The sequence below is a fragment of the Elephantulus edwardii genome, unplaced genomic scaffold (genome assembly GCF_000299155.1).
Source record: "Elephantulus edwardii isolate Elephantulus edwardi_28Jun2011 unplaced genomic scaffold, EleEdw1.0 scaffold00025, whole genome shotgun sequence".
Classification (NCBI taxonomy): Eukaryota; Metazoa; Chordata; class Mammalia; order Macroscelidea; family Macroscelididae; genus Elephantulus; species Elephantulus edwardii.
Window position 1 is genome coordinate 5,064,620 of NW_006399775.1, and position 15,668 is coordinate 5,080,287.

A 15,668-nucleotide genomic window follows, 5' to 3' on the forward strand; every position below is an offset into this window, starting at 1 on the left:
CTCCCTCATCTGTTTCAATGCAGTATACAGTATGATAGGGTATTAAGGTTATCACAAGAGTCCACAATTAAGGTTGCATAGTGGAATGTACTTGGGGCTGTGGGAGGGGTGTGGGGGTGGATTGTGTACCAGAGAGGGAGTCTTTCCTTTACTTTTGAAAGAGAGGAGCGAAGGGGGGGGGAGGGGGGGGGGGTTTGTGCGGGGAGAAGGGTGCAACAATGAATGAATGGAAATCCAAATTCTCTGTAAATGTTCATTAAAATTATTTAAAAAAAATTAAAAAAGAAATTGTACCTCCTCCTTCAATATTCATCCTAATGGCAAGTCCCAGCCAGCCAGGGGCTGCTATCAGCAATTTTATTAAAATAACTTAATCACACACACACACAAAAGATATCTTTTCCATGTTAAAAAACATTGCTCTGGAACACACCAATCAGAGCACTGATAGTCTCTTAAATATACAGATAGATAGTCTCTAATTTTTTTTTGTCAAAGTATATTTTTTAATAAAAATGAAATCACACTGCCATACAATTTCTAATTCAGATTTTTTAAATTTTATATCATCTTCTCTACTCCTACTACTGCTCTACATGTGCTCTATTGTGCTCAAATATAGTATACATAGGATTTTCAAAGTACTATTATTTTGGAAGTGGATGGCCAATCCTTCTCCCTAATAATATATCATAGTGGTGTTTGTATTATTGTAAACAATATGCCTCTCAGTTGGTTTGGAACCAACTCATAGTTGACTCTCCATACTGAATTTTTGAGGCTGTAAATTGCACAGGAGAAGACTGTGTATCTTTCACCCTTGGAGCAGGGAGCTCTGGCAACCTGTTGCTGTTATGTGCCATTGAATTGCCTGTGACTCCTAGAGACCCTATGTACAAGAGCTCTGAAGCCAGCCCTATCCTGAGCTAGTCTCTTGACTCCAACACACCTACTCCCTTTGCCCCAATTACAGTACCAATTCATCTTATCCAGGCTTTTCCTCTCCTGCACTGCTCCTCCTCCCTTCCAAACAGGATGCTCTTCTCTAAGGACTAGTCCCTCTTGGCCACATTCCCAAAATATGTGAGATGGAACTTCAAAATCAAGGAGAAACTTAATTTCACCCTCTTCAAGACAGACCTATTTGTTGTTTTCTTGGTGATGCATGGTATGTTCAAGACTCTTCTCCAGCACCATAACTCAGAGGTAATAATTCTTCCTGTATCATCCTTAGTCATTGTCCAGCTCTCTGATGTATATTAAGAAATTGTGAAGACCATGGCCTGGATCTGGCACACTTTAGTCTCCAGACTGACATCATTGTTTCTCACATTTTGGAGAGGTCTCTGACAGAAGATTTGCCCAAAGCAATTCATCTTTTAATTTCCTTATTGTTGATGCCATAAGTGTTTATTGTGGAGCCGAGCAAGCTGTTACTATTAACAACTTCAGTCTCTCCTCAATCCATCATGGTGCTGCCTAATGGTGAGAATCTTTGTCTTCTAGATGTTGCATTTCAATCCATATTGAAGACTACAGTCCTTGACCTTCTACACCAAGCCCTTCAGGTTCCTCCACAGTTTCAGCAAGCAAGGTTGTGTCATCTGTTTAACGTAGGTTGTTGATGGTGACCTTATGGTAAGGAATTTCACTGCCTATCTGAAAGCAAGTGGTTCTAATCCTCCAGCTGCTCCACTGATAATAAAAGTTGCCTTTTATTGTATGGTTCATCATGAGTTTTAGGTTGTTGTTGTGTACCATCAGGATGAACAGAGTTATAGCTGATCCTCCAACACTTTTTCAGAGGCAGATAGTTGCTCGGGAGCTTTTCCATTCCTCTCCCAAGGAACAGCTGGTGGATTTGAACCTCATGCCTTCAGGACTGCAGCACAGCTTCTGGCCATGAGGCCATCAGTGCTCCACAGCTGATACTTGGCAGAAATAGCGTTATCATCTAAAATGTCTGATACTAAAGCAACTAATTTCCTATAATAATTGAGATTACTTTTTAAACTATGGCTATATATAATTCAGTAATAAAGTTCCTGAACATCAATACTATTTCTAAAGAAATTTATGTTTTTAGAAGGATTGTTATGGTTTGAAATTTGTTCAACTAAAATACAATGTGTTGTGAATGTGTCGTGTAACTCCTATAATTGTGGTTACAATTAAATTTGAAATTGTGTTTTAGTTGTTATTAAGTACTTGTCTAAAGTACTTAACTAAAGGCAGGTAGTTTGAAACCACAGGCTTCACGTTGGGAGAAAGATGTTGCAATCTATTTCCATAAAGATTACAGGCTTGGAAACCCTATGGTACAATTCTATGCTATCCCAAATGGTAACTATGAATGGGAAGTATTAAAAGGCAATGGACTTGGACGTTGGTTTATTTGTTATATTAATGAGTCAGTGTTGGTGGATAGTGTCTTTTAAATTCTTTGAGAGTAAAATTTACCCTTAAAATGTAAAAGAGGGATAGCTGGGTCAAATGATATGTCTATTTTTAACTTTTTGAGGAAGTGCCAGACTACCTTTCATAGTGGTTGTACCATTTTACTTTTCTACCAGCAGCGTGTAAGATTTAAATCTTTCCGCAACCTCTCTAGCATTTGTTGTTTGTCATTCTGCTGAACTTCCCTATTGTTTCTGGAGTGAGATAATACCTCATTATAGTTTTAGTTTGCATCTCTATTGTTGCTGTTATTACGTGCTGTCAAGTCACTTGCGAGTCATTACGACACTATATACAAGACCCCTAAACCCTGCTCTATCCTGTGCCAACCTCACTGTCTCTGCCACACCCACTCCCATTACCTCAATCACTAAACCGATCCATCTCATTGAGGGTCTTCCTCTCTTTCACTGTCCCTCCATTCTCCCAAACATGATATCCTTCCCCAAGGCATGGTTCCTCCTTGCAACATGCCCAAAGTATGTCAGATAAAGCTTCAGAATCCTTGACTCCAAGGAGTAGCCCATTTCTACCCTCTCCAGGACAAACTTGATTGTTCTCCTAGCAGTCCATCATATGTTCAACACTCTTTTCCAGCACCACAGCCCAAAGGCATCAATTCTCTTTCTATCATCTCTAGTCACTGTCCAGCTATCTGACATAATTGTGAAGGCTATGGCCCAAATCAGGCTCATCTTAGTCTCCAGCCTGGTGTCATTGGTCTTCAGTACTCTGCAGAGGTCCCTGACAGCTGACTTTCCCAAAGCAATTCATCTCTTGATTTTCTGGCTTCTGGTGCCAAGAGTGTTGATTGTAGAGCCAAGCAAACTAACACTGTTAACTATCTCAATATCTTCACCATCCATAATGATGCTGCCAATTGGCCCAGTGGTGAGAATCTTTGTCTTCTTGATGTTGAGCTTCAATCCATATTGAAGGCTACAGTTCTTGATCTTCTGCAACAAACGCTTCAGGTCCTCGTCAGTTTCAGCAAGCAGGGTTGTGTCATCTGCATAACTCAAATTGTTGATTAATCTTCCACCAATCCTGATGCCACATTCCTCCTTGTACAGCCCAGTGTCCTGGGTGATCTGTTCTGCATACAGATTGAAAAGGTATGGAGACAAAATACATCCCTGATGGACCCCTTTCTTGATTTTGAACCATCCAGTGTCTTCCTGCTCTGTTCTGATGACTGCTTGTTGTTCCAAGTATAGGTTTCTCATTAGCATAATCAAATGTTCTGTGATTCCCATTCTTCTCAGAGTCAGCCACAGCTTGTTGTGATCTCTCTGATAGCTAGGGATTTTGAACATTCCTTCATGTATTTGGTAGACATCTGAATTTCTTCTTTGCTGAAGTATCCCATCATATGTTTTACTCATTTTGTGATGGGATTGTTTGCCTTTTACTTGTTGAGATGCTAAATATTCTAGAAATTCCTCTTATTAGATATGTCATTATTGATGTATATAAGGATTTGATTTTTAGAAGGATCTATTAATGTATTTTAACTTCTCCTGATTGTAGGTTTTTAGTTATGGTTTGTCCATGGTATTGAGGAGGGTTGCTAGAGTTGTTTCTAGTTTTTCTCTGATGAACTTTATAACTTTTGGTTTTATTCCTATGTCCTTGATCCGCCCTGATTTGGGTTTTATATATGTTATGAGATATCGCTCTTGTTCCTATTTTCTGCTGTTGGTTCAAACAAGATCTGTGACACAAATTAGTGTATGCACAATCATGTTTATTGAAGCATTATTTACAATAGCAAAGGCCTGCCTTTAAATCGTTTTTGGTGAAACATTCTTTTAGGTCATGTAACCCTGGTATGCCCACTTGCTGTACAGAGGTAACTTGTGGTCGCTGTGAAGCTGAACACCATGACACTGATGAGTCAAAAGAGAGAATGGTTACCAGGGTGGGCAGTATTTGGTGGAGCTCTTCGATTAAGACAAGCTTGGAAGCAAGAGTGGCATTCCTTCCATAATAGCTTGCCTCTGGAGGAAAGATGAAAGTTAAACAGGTGTCCAGGAGTTTAGTTCATAGGGTCACTATGAGTCCCCTATGACTCGACGGCACTTAACAACAACAACAGCAGTAACAACAACAAAAAGATGGGAGCAGCCCAAGTACACGTCAACAAAGAATTGATAGAAAAAATATGATATATTCACATAATGGAATATTACACAACACTGAAAAACAATGAACTTGTAAAACTGAATGAGTCTAGAAGAAATATCTAAGTGAAATATCTGTCACAAAAGGACAAATACTGCATAAGATCATTGTTAAAAAATAAATTTAAAAGGGGCTGTTGTGGGGAGAAGAGGAAAAGAGTGGATGGATACTGAACACTGCAATAATAAGTAAAAGACTATGTGAAAGGAATAGATGCTTCGTCATTATATCTATGACAACTAACAATCTGGAAAAGATGTGCCTTACAAAGTGAATTAGGGGAGGGAGACGGAAGAAAATATGCATCAATGAGTGAATGAAAACTCAATCTTTCTCTAAAATTTCACTAAAAATCTCACACAAGGATTTTTTTAATGACAATATAAATGCAAAAAGAAAATATGTAACTGAGGCTGAGTAGAAATGTGAGAAGAGAGAATCTAAGCTTCATGAAAACACCCAGGAGCAGAAATTCCAGGAGGCAAGGATTTTCATTCAAAGCAAACAGATTGAAAAATCCTTCTCTGAAAACAAGCAGCAGGTGCTCGCTTCGGCAAGCATGTATACTAAAATTGGAATGATACAGAGAAGATTAGCATGGCCTCCGCACAAGAATGACACATAAGTTCATGAAGCATTCCATATTTTTTTAAAAAATGGCCAATAGACATATGAAAAAATGCTCCAAATCACTGACAGTAAGAGAGATGCAAATCAAAACCACAATGAAGTACCATCTCACTCCAGTAGCAGTGGCAAAGTTTAACAGGACAACAAGTAATAAATGTTGGAGAAGAAACTGAACCATTGTTGGTGAGATTGTACAATGGTACAACCACTCTAGAAAGCAGTTTGGCCCTTCCTCAAAAAGCTGAATATAGAAATTCCATATGACTCAGCTATTCCATTGCTTGGAATATACTCCAAGAAAATGAGAACTGAGGTTCAAACAGAAACTTGTACACCAAAGTTCATATCAGCATTATTCACCGTCACAAGAATATGGAAACAGCCCACAAGTCCAACCACAAAAGAAAGGATTGAGAAGTTTTGGTACATTCACATAATGGAATACAGGCATGCAAGAGCAATAGCTTTATAAATTACTACCTAACTTGGGAAGGACTGGAAAGCATTACACTGAGTGAACAAACTCAGTCCTGCAAGGACAAATACAGTACAAAACCATTATTGTAGAATGAGTATGAGGATCCAACACAGGGGTGGATTGTGGAAATAGAGAGGTGAGAATGGGGTGGTAGAGTGTTAATCATAGGGATGAAAAATTTGATGAGTGACTGTAGTGAAGACAATGGGAAGAATCTTTGGTAAAAAAGAAAAAGAAAGCCAGCACCATGAATTCCGATTTAGTGTTGTGTCCTCCAGGTATGTTACCAGGAAGCAGCAGTCCCTAGTGAAGTTTGATAGGGTAGAAAAAGATCCTCAGTGAAATGAAGTGACATGGTGGCTGAATAAATAGGCTCAAACATATCACTGACTTTGATCATTGAAACAGCCAGTAGTGTTTCTGTTACAGAGTGTCTCTAAAAAGAAAAATGAACTTGACAGCATCTAGTAACAACAGGCCTTCAAAAATGAGAAATTAAATTTCTGTTGTTAAAGAGATTCATCTGTGGTTGTAGTTTTAGATGCCATTGAACCAACTAACATTCATGTTGTTGTTGTTGTGTGCCTTCAAGTAGAACCAACTCCTGGCTGATCCTCCAGCAGGTTTACAGAGACAGTAAATCACGTGGGAGGAGACTGTCTACTGTTCTCTCACTAAAGCAGCTGGTGAATTTGAATCATGTGCCTTCGGGATTACAGTGCAGCTTCTCACCACTAGCACACTCCTTGTTGTTGTTGTTGTTGTTGTTGTGTACCATTGAGTTGGAACAAACCCATAGCTGACCCTCCAGTGGGTTTTCAGAAGCAGTTAATCAGACCGTAAGAGAGTAACCACCCTTTTCCTGTGGAGTAGCTAGTGGCCTTGAACCATGTTCCTTTGGGATTGCAGCACAGGTTCTTGCCACTAGGCCACCAGAGCACACATCTAGTGGTCCTATAAACAACAGATATGAACCTTGCTGTATCTAGTGCCTCCTCACAACCTCTGTCATGCTCAACCTCATTGCTGTAGCCACTGTGTCAATCTATCTTATTTAAAGTCTTCCTCTCTTTTTACTGATTCTTTACCTTTCCCAGTATTATCTCTTTTTCTGAGAATTGACCCCTCCTGACAACATTCTCAGTATGTAAGATGAAGTTTCACTATTCTTACCACAAAGGAACACGCTGGTTACACTTCCTACAAGACAGACTCATTTGTACTTTTGGTAGCTCATGAGATAGTCAATAAGTCAATACTTTTTTCCAACATCGTAGTTCAAAAGAATTGATTCATTTTGGTTTTCTTTATTCATTGTCCAACTTTCAGATGTATAGAAAGCAGTTGAAAAGACCATTGCTTGTATCAGGTAAATCTTAGTCTTTAAGTTGACATCCATGCCTTTTAGCACTTTAAACAGGCTCTTGACAGTGGATTTTCCTAATGCAGGAAATCTTTTGACATCTTGATTTCTGCTATCCATGAGTGTTGACTGTGGATCAAAGTGAAAAACAAATTGTTTCTGATGCTTCGGTTATAGCAGCATTAGATAGCTGTTGCTGTCATGTTTCTTTCTGGTCAGAACCAACCCATACCTGACCTTCCAATGGATTTTCAGAGGCAGTAAATTGCACAGGAGATTGCCCATACTTCTTCCACAGAGCTTCTGGTGGATTTGAACCAAGTGTTTTCGTGATTGTTGTGCAACTTCTTACCACTAGGCCACCAGAGCTCCCTATTAGATAACTAGGGATTTCCGTAGTTTTCAATTATTGAACATCATGTGACATAAAATTTCTTGAACTTATATGAATAATTTGTAAAATAATATCATATTTAATCTACCAACTTTAACTAAAGGGCTAATATAAATTTGAGACTAAAAGCTGCCCCAGACACTTGCAACTACTTCAGATCTTTCTATTATAATCTGTTACTGGTATTATTACTAGATATTGAGACTTATTTATGGCAAGATAATGTTTTAGTCATTTAATACCGAACACATCCTGATACTAACAGTAATAAATATTTCTTTAAGTGATTGTATATGAAATAATATCCTTTTTTGGCATCTAAATAAATTGCATGGTTTAAAATTTCAAAGAGGCATGCATCAGGGCTCTATCCTTTTTTCATACCTATTCAAACTGTGTGCAGAACAAATAATTCAGGAAACCAGACTTTATGAAGAGGAATGTGGCATCAGGAACTGAGGAAGAATCATGAGCAACCTTATGTAGATTACACAACATTGCTTCCTAAAAGTGAAAAGAACCTGAAACACTTACTGCAGATGACCAAGCACTGCAGCCTTCAATATGTATTCTATTTTAGCATCAAGAAAAGAAAAACCCTCACCATTGGGCCAACAGGCAATATCATGATAAGATGGAGAAAGGCTAAAGTTGTCAATGATTTTGCCTTGCTTAGATCCACAATTAACCCTTGTGGTGCCAGCAGTCAAGAGATCAGAAGATGTGTTGCAATGGGAAAATCTACTGTCAAGGACATCTTCAAAGTACTAAAGAGCAATGATATTAATTTAAAGACCTGTTTGTATACCTGTTTTAAGCCATGGTTCAATTACATGCTTATAGATGATAGAAAGACTTCAGTTACTTCAGATGTCTAGCAATTTCTTGCTATATATCTGAAAAATGAACAATAAAGAAGGATGACAAAAGAATCGATGTGCTCTGATGCTAGAAAAGAGCACTGAATATCTCTGCCAAAAGAACAAGTATGCCTTGGCGAAAGCGCAACCAGACTGCTGCTTGGAAGTGAGGATGATAAGACATTGTGTCACATTCTTTAGCTATATCCTTAACAGGGATCAGTCTTTGGAAAAGCTCACCATGTTTCAGCAAAGGAAAGGAAGCCCCCCGGGGAGGTGGAATGTCACAGTGACCATGACAAGGGGCTCAAATATATCAGAGATGGTAAGGGTGGTGTATGACAGGGCAAGGCTCAGATCTGACATCCACAGGGTCCCTATGAATCTGACTCAAATCAGTGGCCCCTAGCAACAATCTCCTCCCGTGAAATTAACTGTCTCTGAAAACCTGCCAGAGGGGCAGCTGAGGGTCAGTTCTGACTCAATAGCACACAATAATAACAACAGCAATGTCACTTTAAGTAATTTCCATAATGTTTGACCTGTCTATTTCTTGATATCTGTATATAGAAGCAGTGTGGCAGAATCAATCTCTACATCATCTCCTGAGTCTTCGCTTCAGACATTTTTCTCTCTCTCTGGACATTACCAAAACCACTTATCAGTTAGTTGTTTTGCCAAGTTGATTCCAACTCTTGGCAAAGCAGTCAAAGCACAACTGTCCTTTATAGGGTTTCCCATGACTGATTTTTCAGCACACTGTCAGGGCTTTCTTCTCTGGTGGAAATGCCAGCCTTTCATTTGTTGGTCAAATACTTTTCCATATGTCCTTCTCAAAGAATCCCTCTGGTCATTATTCACTATTATTCCCACCAACTTACTCCTAGTCCCCATAATGACTGCAATTTCACCCTTAGTGATCTTTCAATTTAACAAATTGTGTATTTACTTTCTTTTTGTCCTGGAATAAAATCCATTGTTAAGCATTTTAAAACTTGTTTTATATTCTCTTTAACTTTCTTCTTCTTCCCTACCTCTGCTTTACTTGTCAAAATTCTCCTTAGTTAAACTTCATACCTCCCAATTAACAATCATTCACTAGATCTACCCTAAATCTATGGCCACAGATCTCAAATTGGCTGTCAGGAATGCAAAATGATTTTTCTCTTCCCAATAGGACGCTTTTACCATCTCCTCTCCAGCATTCTTCCATCTCTTGTTTAGTCACAGACTTCTTTCTACTTCATAAGTGATAAAATTTCCGTATTTCCCGTCACTGATGTGTCCTCCATTGTCATAAAATTTTCCCTCTTGTTAAAGACTTTTAGACAGAAATTAATATCTTTCCCCACATATTAGAAATTTACTCGATTTTTTTCCTCTTGATAAATAAACCTGCTTTTGGAAGGAGTGAAGATGCAGCAGAAAAGCCTTTTAACCCCAAATATTTCTTCAGCCATCCTTTTTCTGCTTGCTTTCAAAACAAAACTCTTCTAAGCACTAGGTCTTGACTTTCCAATGTATTCAAGTTACAACAAATGGCACTGATGATCACTTGGTTGCGTGTATGTGTGTAAGAGTGATTAATAGTAGTATGCATTACATCAAACATTGGAAGCAGGAGTGGTATCCACTTCCTAAGCAACATGCCCCTGGAAACGTTATGAACTTTGATAAAGCCTTCCAGTTTTGTTCATTGGGTCACTATGAGTCATGCTTGACTCAATGGAAATCAAAAACATGCAACAATATGGGAGCTCTGGTGGCCTAGTGGCAAGGTGCTGCACTGCAATCCCAAAGGTACATGGTTTGAGGCTACCAGTTGCTACATGAGAGGATGGTCAATCTCCTCCCGTGCCGTTAACTGCTTCTGAAAATCCACTGGAGAGGTCAGCTATGTTTTGGTTCCAAGTCTACGGTACACAATAACAACAATAACAATGCCAATGCATTTACACAATGTTACAATGACAGTAATGCAAATATACAACCATTCTAACAACAGTGCATTCATACAATGTTTCAACACAGAACTTGCTGATGTTATTCCATTATGTTCATTCATAGATGTTGAATAGTATGATTTCTAAGGATACTGATAATTATACAATAATAATCAAATCTGTAAAAAGTTATATTTTTCTTATATTACAACCAGTTTAACATAGAGACCATTGAACAAAACCATACTATAACTGAGGAAGTACTGTGCCGTGGGGTAGTCCATATGTACTGTTAATGCAAAGACCAGGTTTCAGTGGCGTTTTGAATCCACCGGCTCCTTGGGAGAAAATAGGCAAGTTCTTGTGTTATATACAGTTTAGAAAACCTGAAAGGTTGAGTGTGATTCAGATTTGACTCAATGCCAATAAAAAACAGCTGAGTTACTGTTATCTCTCCTCACAGAAGAGTCATCAACAACCTACATTATGCAGATGCCACGACTTTGCTTGCCGAAGGTCAAGGATTGCAGCCTTCACTACAGATTGAAGCTCAACATCAAGAAAACAGATTCTCACTACTGGGCCAATTGGCAGCATCATGATAGACAGTGAAGAGACTGAGATTTTTACCAGCTTCAGTTTGCTTGGGTCCACAATCAACACTCTTGGTACTAGCAGCCAGGAAATCAAAAGATGAATTGTATTGGGAAAATACAATTCTGTCAGGGACCTCTCCAGAGTAATGAAGAGCAATAATGTCAGTCTAGAGACCAAGGTGTGCCTGATTCAGGCCATGGTCTTTGCAACTACTTGCTATGCATCAGTGACAATGGGCAATGACTAATGATGATCGACGATGCCTATGAGTTGTGGTATTGGCAAAAAGTATTGAATATACCGTGGGCTTCTAGGAGAACCAACAGGTTCAGGCTGGAGAGGGTCAAACTAGGTAGCTCCTTGGAGGCAAGGATTTTGAAGGTTTGTTTGACATATTTTGGGCATGTTGCCAGGAGAGACCAATCCTTGGAGAGGGACATCATGCTTGGAAGAATGGAGGATAGCACTAGCGAAGAAGAGCCTGGAAGAGATGGATTGACTCACTAATTGGGCTCATGGGGGTAGGTGTGTCAGAGATGATGAAATTGCCTCAAGATAGAGCAGGGTTCAGAGCTGTTGTTGAGTCACAAACTACTCAATGGCACATAACAATAACAGCATCTTTAAACACAATCTATTAGCAAATACTCTCAAAACTTTACCATTACTTCTACTTTCTTCATTGAATTTCAGCCTCATTGTATACTCCTACTCCATAACTTTACTTGAATGTTTAATAGACATCACAAATTTAATATGGCCATAAAGAGTACTGAGTTCTTTTACACTCCTAATCTGTTTCTTATCAAGCCTCCTAATCTCTATAGATACTACATAGTTTCTAAGGTCAAATTTGATATATAACTTCCTGATTCCTCTACTTAACGCACAGTCTATCTAGCATTATTACCTATGAACTCTACTTGCAAAACATTCTTACAAGTCATAAGTCCTTCTCTCATCTATGTTGTTGTCCTTTTACTGATTGCCATTGAGTTGAGCACGAGTCATAGTGACCCTATGAGCAAAAGGCTTGGAGACTTTCTGTTAACTATTGTCATTTATCAAAGTTCATAGACTTTCTAGATGCACATTGATATCCATCCAAATCCCAGACTTGCTTTTGTGGTGTACTTTCTGCAATAACACACATATATTCTTTGGAAAATTCAATTAGATATTTTACCCCTACTAAAAACCTTTCAAAGATGTTTCAAAGCAATAGGAATTTAGTGAAAATAAAATTTAACTCCTCATCCTGCCTTATAAAGCTTTCTTCTCGTCTAGTCTCCGGTAACTACCCTTTCACTTGTTAACCATGTTAAAGTCACTCATACTCTCTTCCTCTTTATATTCTTTTCCCAGGGATTTGGTACTCATTGCTTCTTCTGTTTAGAAAACTGTCCATTTGAATTTTTCAATATTGACTTATTTATTTAATATTCACTTGATAATCTTTACTTCACAGGCAAATTGCCCAGGATCTCCAAATTGCAGACACTAAATCAGAACTTGCAATTTTAACTGTTGCTGCTACACTCTCTCATGGAAAATTCAATAAACTGTGGCTTGTGCAGAATAGACATTCAGAAAGATTGCCTCCTGTACACCAAAAGATCCTCTTCAATCACAGTAACAACCGAAATATGTTTCTGTGCTTTCAAGGGGAGCTGTAACCAGCTCACCCCAAGCTAATAATCAATTGGCTACTAGATGAATTCAAAGTTAAGAACTCTGTGAATGTGTGGGCAAAGTTTTTTAGAAAAAGACAAAAACTTTTCCATTTTTACCAATGACTGTATGAAATCTTTCATATTATTCCAAAGCTCCCCCACCTTGGCCCCAATATAATATTTTCTGTAAAGATTAAGGCAGTCGAATCATGGCTGGTGCCACAGAGTCATCAATGACTCAGAGTACACAGTGGTGAATTGGAGAACTGAACAACTTGGTTGGTCAAATGATTATATATATGGATGATTAACAAACCAGCTAATAGGGAAAATGAGGTTATCTCCACCTTCTGTTGGCTTTAGAGGTTACTATTGTTTTCATATTAAAAATTTCTTAAAAATACCAAACAAAACTCATTTAATTCTCATGAACCTTGTTAAATAGATATGATCATAGTTTACTAAGTTTCATACATTTAGTGATTGAGTCCAGTTCATATAGAATTGAGCAAGAGGCTGCAATCTCTCATAAATTGTCTTAGAAATGTCTAGGAGCTCTTGAGCAGGAATCCATACAACTCACTCTTATGGTAGTCTCGTTGTTACTTGATATCCTTGAGCAGCTTAAATCATACAACATAAACATAGGATGTTTGAATCTGAAAATTAAGTGGTGGAGCTATTCTATTTTTATGCTCTGTGGGATTTATAGCCCCTGAAAACTTGCTGGAGGGTCAGCTATAAGTTGGATCTGAGTTAACATCAATAAGCTGTTGCTGACAACTGTTCAATTTTAATTGAAGAGAATGAAATTATGAAGTTAAATGGTTTATTTAATTTTTCAATGTTTTGTGGTAAATGTGTGCATACATACATGTATAACAAGACAAGTAATTTGTTACTTCCACAATTTTTACAAATGTAATTAAGTAACATCAGTTACATTTATTCTTTCGGTATTGATTGCATCTCAATTTCAGGAAAATGGAGCTTCTTACCACTGGACCAATAGGCAGCGTCATGATGCATGGAAAGGAGATTGAGACTGTCAACAGCTTCATCTTACTTAACACTCTTGGTACAAGCAATCAGGAAATAAGAAGATGCATTGCACTGGGAAAATCTGTAGTTAAGGACCTTTCCAAATTATTAAGGAGTTGCTACAATTACTAGCTCTGCATCAGAGAGCTGGACAATGAATAAGGATGACAGAAAAAGAATTGATGCCGTTGAGCTGTAGTATTGGAGAAGAGCACTGAACACCCCATGGTCAGACAAGAGAATGAACAGATACGTTCTAGAGACGGTGTAGACAGAGTGCTCTTTGGAGGCAAGAATGATGAGGCTTCGCCTCACATACTTTGGACATGTTGCTAGGAGGTGCTATTCCTTGGAGAGGGACATGATGCTGGGAAAAGTGGAGGATCAGTGAAGGAGAGGAAGACCCTCAACCAGGTGGATTGATATGAAGATGGCACAGGATAGAACAGGTTTCAAATCTTTTGTTCTTAGGATTGCTATGAGTCGTGCTTGACTCAACAGCACCTAACAACAACAACAACAGTAACAACAATCACCAGTAGCCAGGAAATCATTGGCAATTTCAGTTTCTTCTCTATCTCTGATAATCTAGAGGCAAGAAGCTGCTTTGCTATTTATTCCTAAGGCACATGGGTTCGAGGACTCCAGCTGTTCCACTGTAGAATGGTCAATCTCCTCCTGTGCAATTATTGCCTCTGAAAACGCACTGGAGGGTCAGCTTTGGGTCAGTTCTGACTCTACAGTACACAATAACAACAACACAACATTTATTACTTACAAATTATCGGACATTGTATATGTCTCTTCATGTAAACCTTCTCAAAATCTTATAAAATAGGTATTTTACAGATTAGGTCATAGAGATCAGGACAGAAAAAGGGACTTTACTTAGTTCACTTACTTAGTAAATTAGAAGAATATATTTGTTGATCCTTCTGCATGGTTTTCATCTACAGGAGGAAATCGCTCATCTTTGCCTCACAGAGTAGCAAGTAGATGTGCCTTTGGGTTGGCACCATAACTTCTTAGCACTACTTACCAAGTGAAAGCATTATTGTTGTTGTTGATAGGTGCTGTTGAGTCGAGTACAATTCATGGTTACCATATGAACAAAAGACATGGACCTTGTTCTATCTTGTGCCATCTTCTGACACTTTTTTGACACACAGGAGCCTATTGCAGCAGTCACCGAGTCAATCCACCTGTTTGAGGGTCTTCCTCTTCTTCACCAACCCTCCACCTTTCCCAGCATCATGTCATTCTCCAAAGAATAGGCCCTTCTAGCAACATGCCCAAAGTATATGAGGCGAGGCCTCATCATTCTTCCCTCCAACAGCACTCTGGCTGCACCATCACCAAGACATATCTGTTTGCTCTTTTGGCTGTCCATGAGCTTTTCTCCAACACCAGAGATCAAGGACACTAGTTCTTTTTCTGTCATCTTTGTTCATTGTCCAGCACTCAGATGCATAGCAAGTAATCAGAAAGACTGTAGCCTGAATCAGATGCATCTTACTCCTCAATAATTTGGAAAGGTCCCTAACTGCAGATTTTGTCTCCTTATTTCCTGACTGCTGGTAGGTACCAAGGGTGTTAATTGTGATCCAAGCAAGATGCAGCTTTTGAGGGTTTCAAGCTCTTCCCCATCCATCATGATGTTGCCTATTGGTCCAGTGGTAAGAATCTTCATTTTCTTGAAATTGAGATGCAATCCATACTGAAGGCTACATTCCTTGATCTTCTGAAAGAAATGTTTCAAGTACTCCTCACTTTCAGCCAGCAAAGTAGTGAAAGCAATAGTTGTTTGTTGTTATGTGCCATTGAGTTGCTTGTGACTCATAGCGACCCTATGCACAACAGCCATAAACTCTGCTCTGTCCTGTGCCATTCACATTGTCTCCAACACACCCATCCTGATTGCCTCAGTCACTGAATCAATCCACTTCATAGAGGGCCTTCCCCTCCTGCGCTATCCCTCCACCCTCCCTAGCATGATGTCCCCCTCCAAGGACTGGTCCCTCCTTACAACACGTCCAAAGTATGTCAGA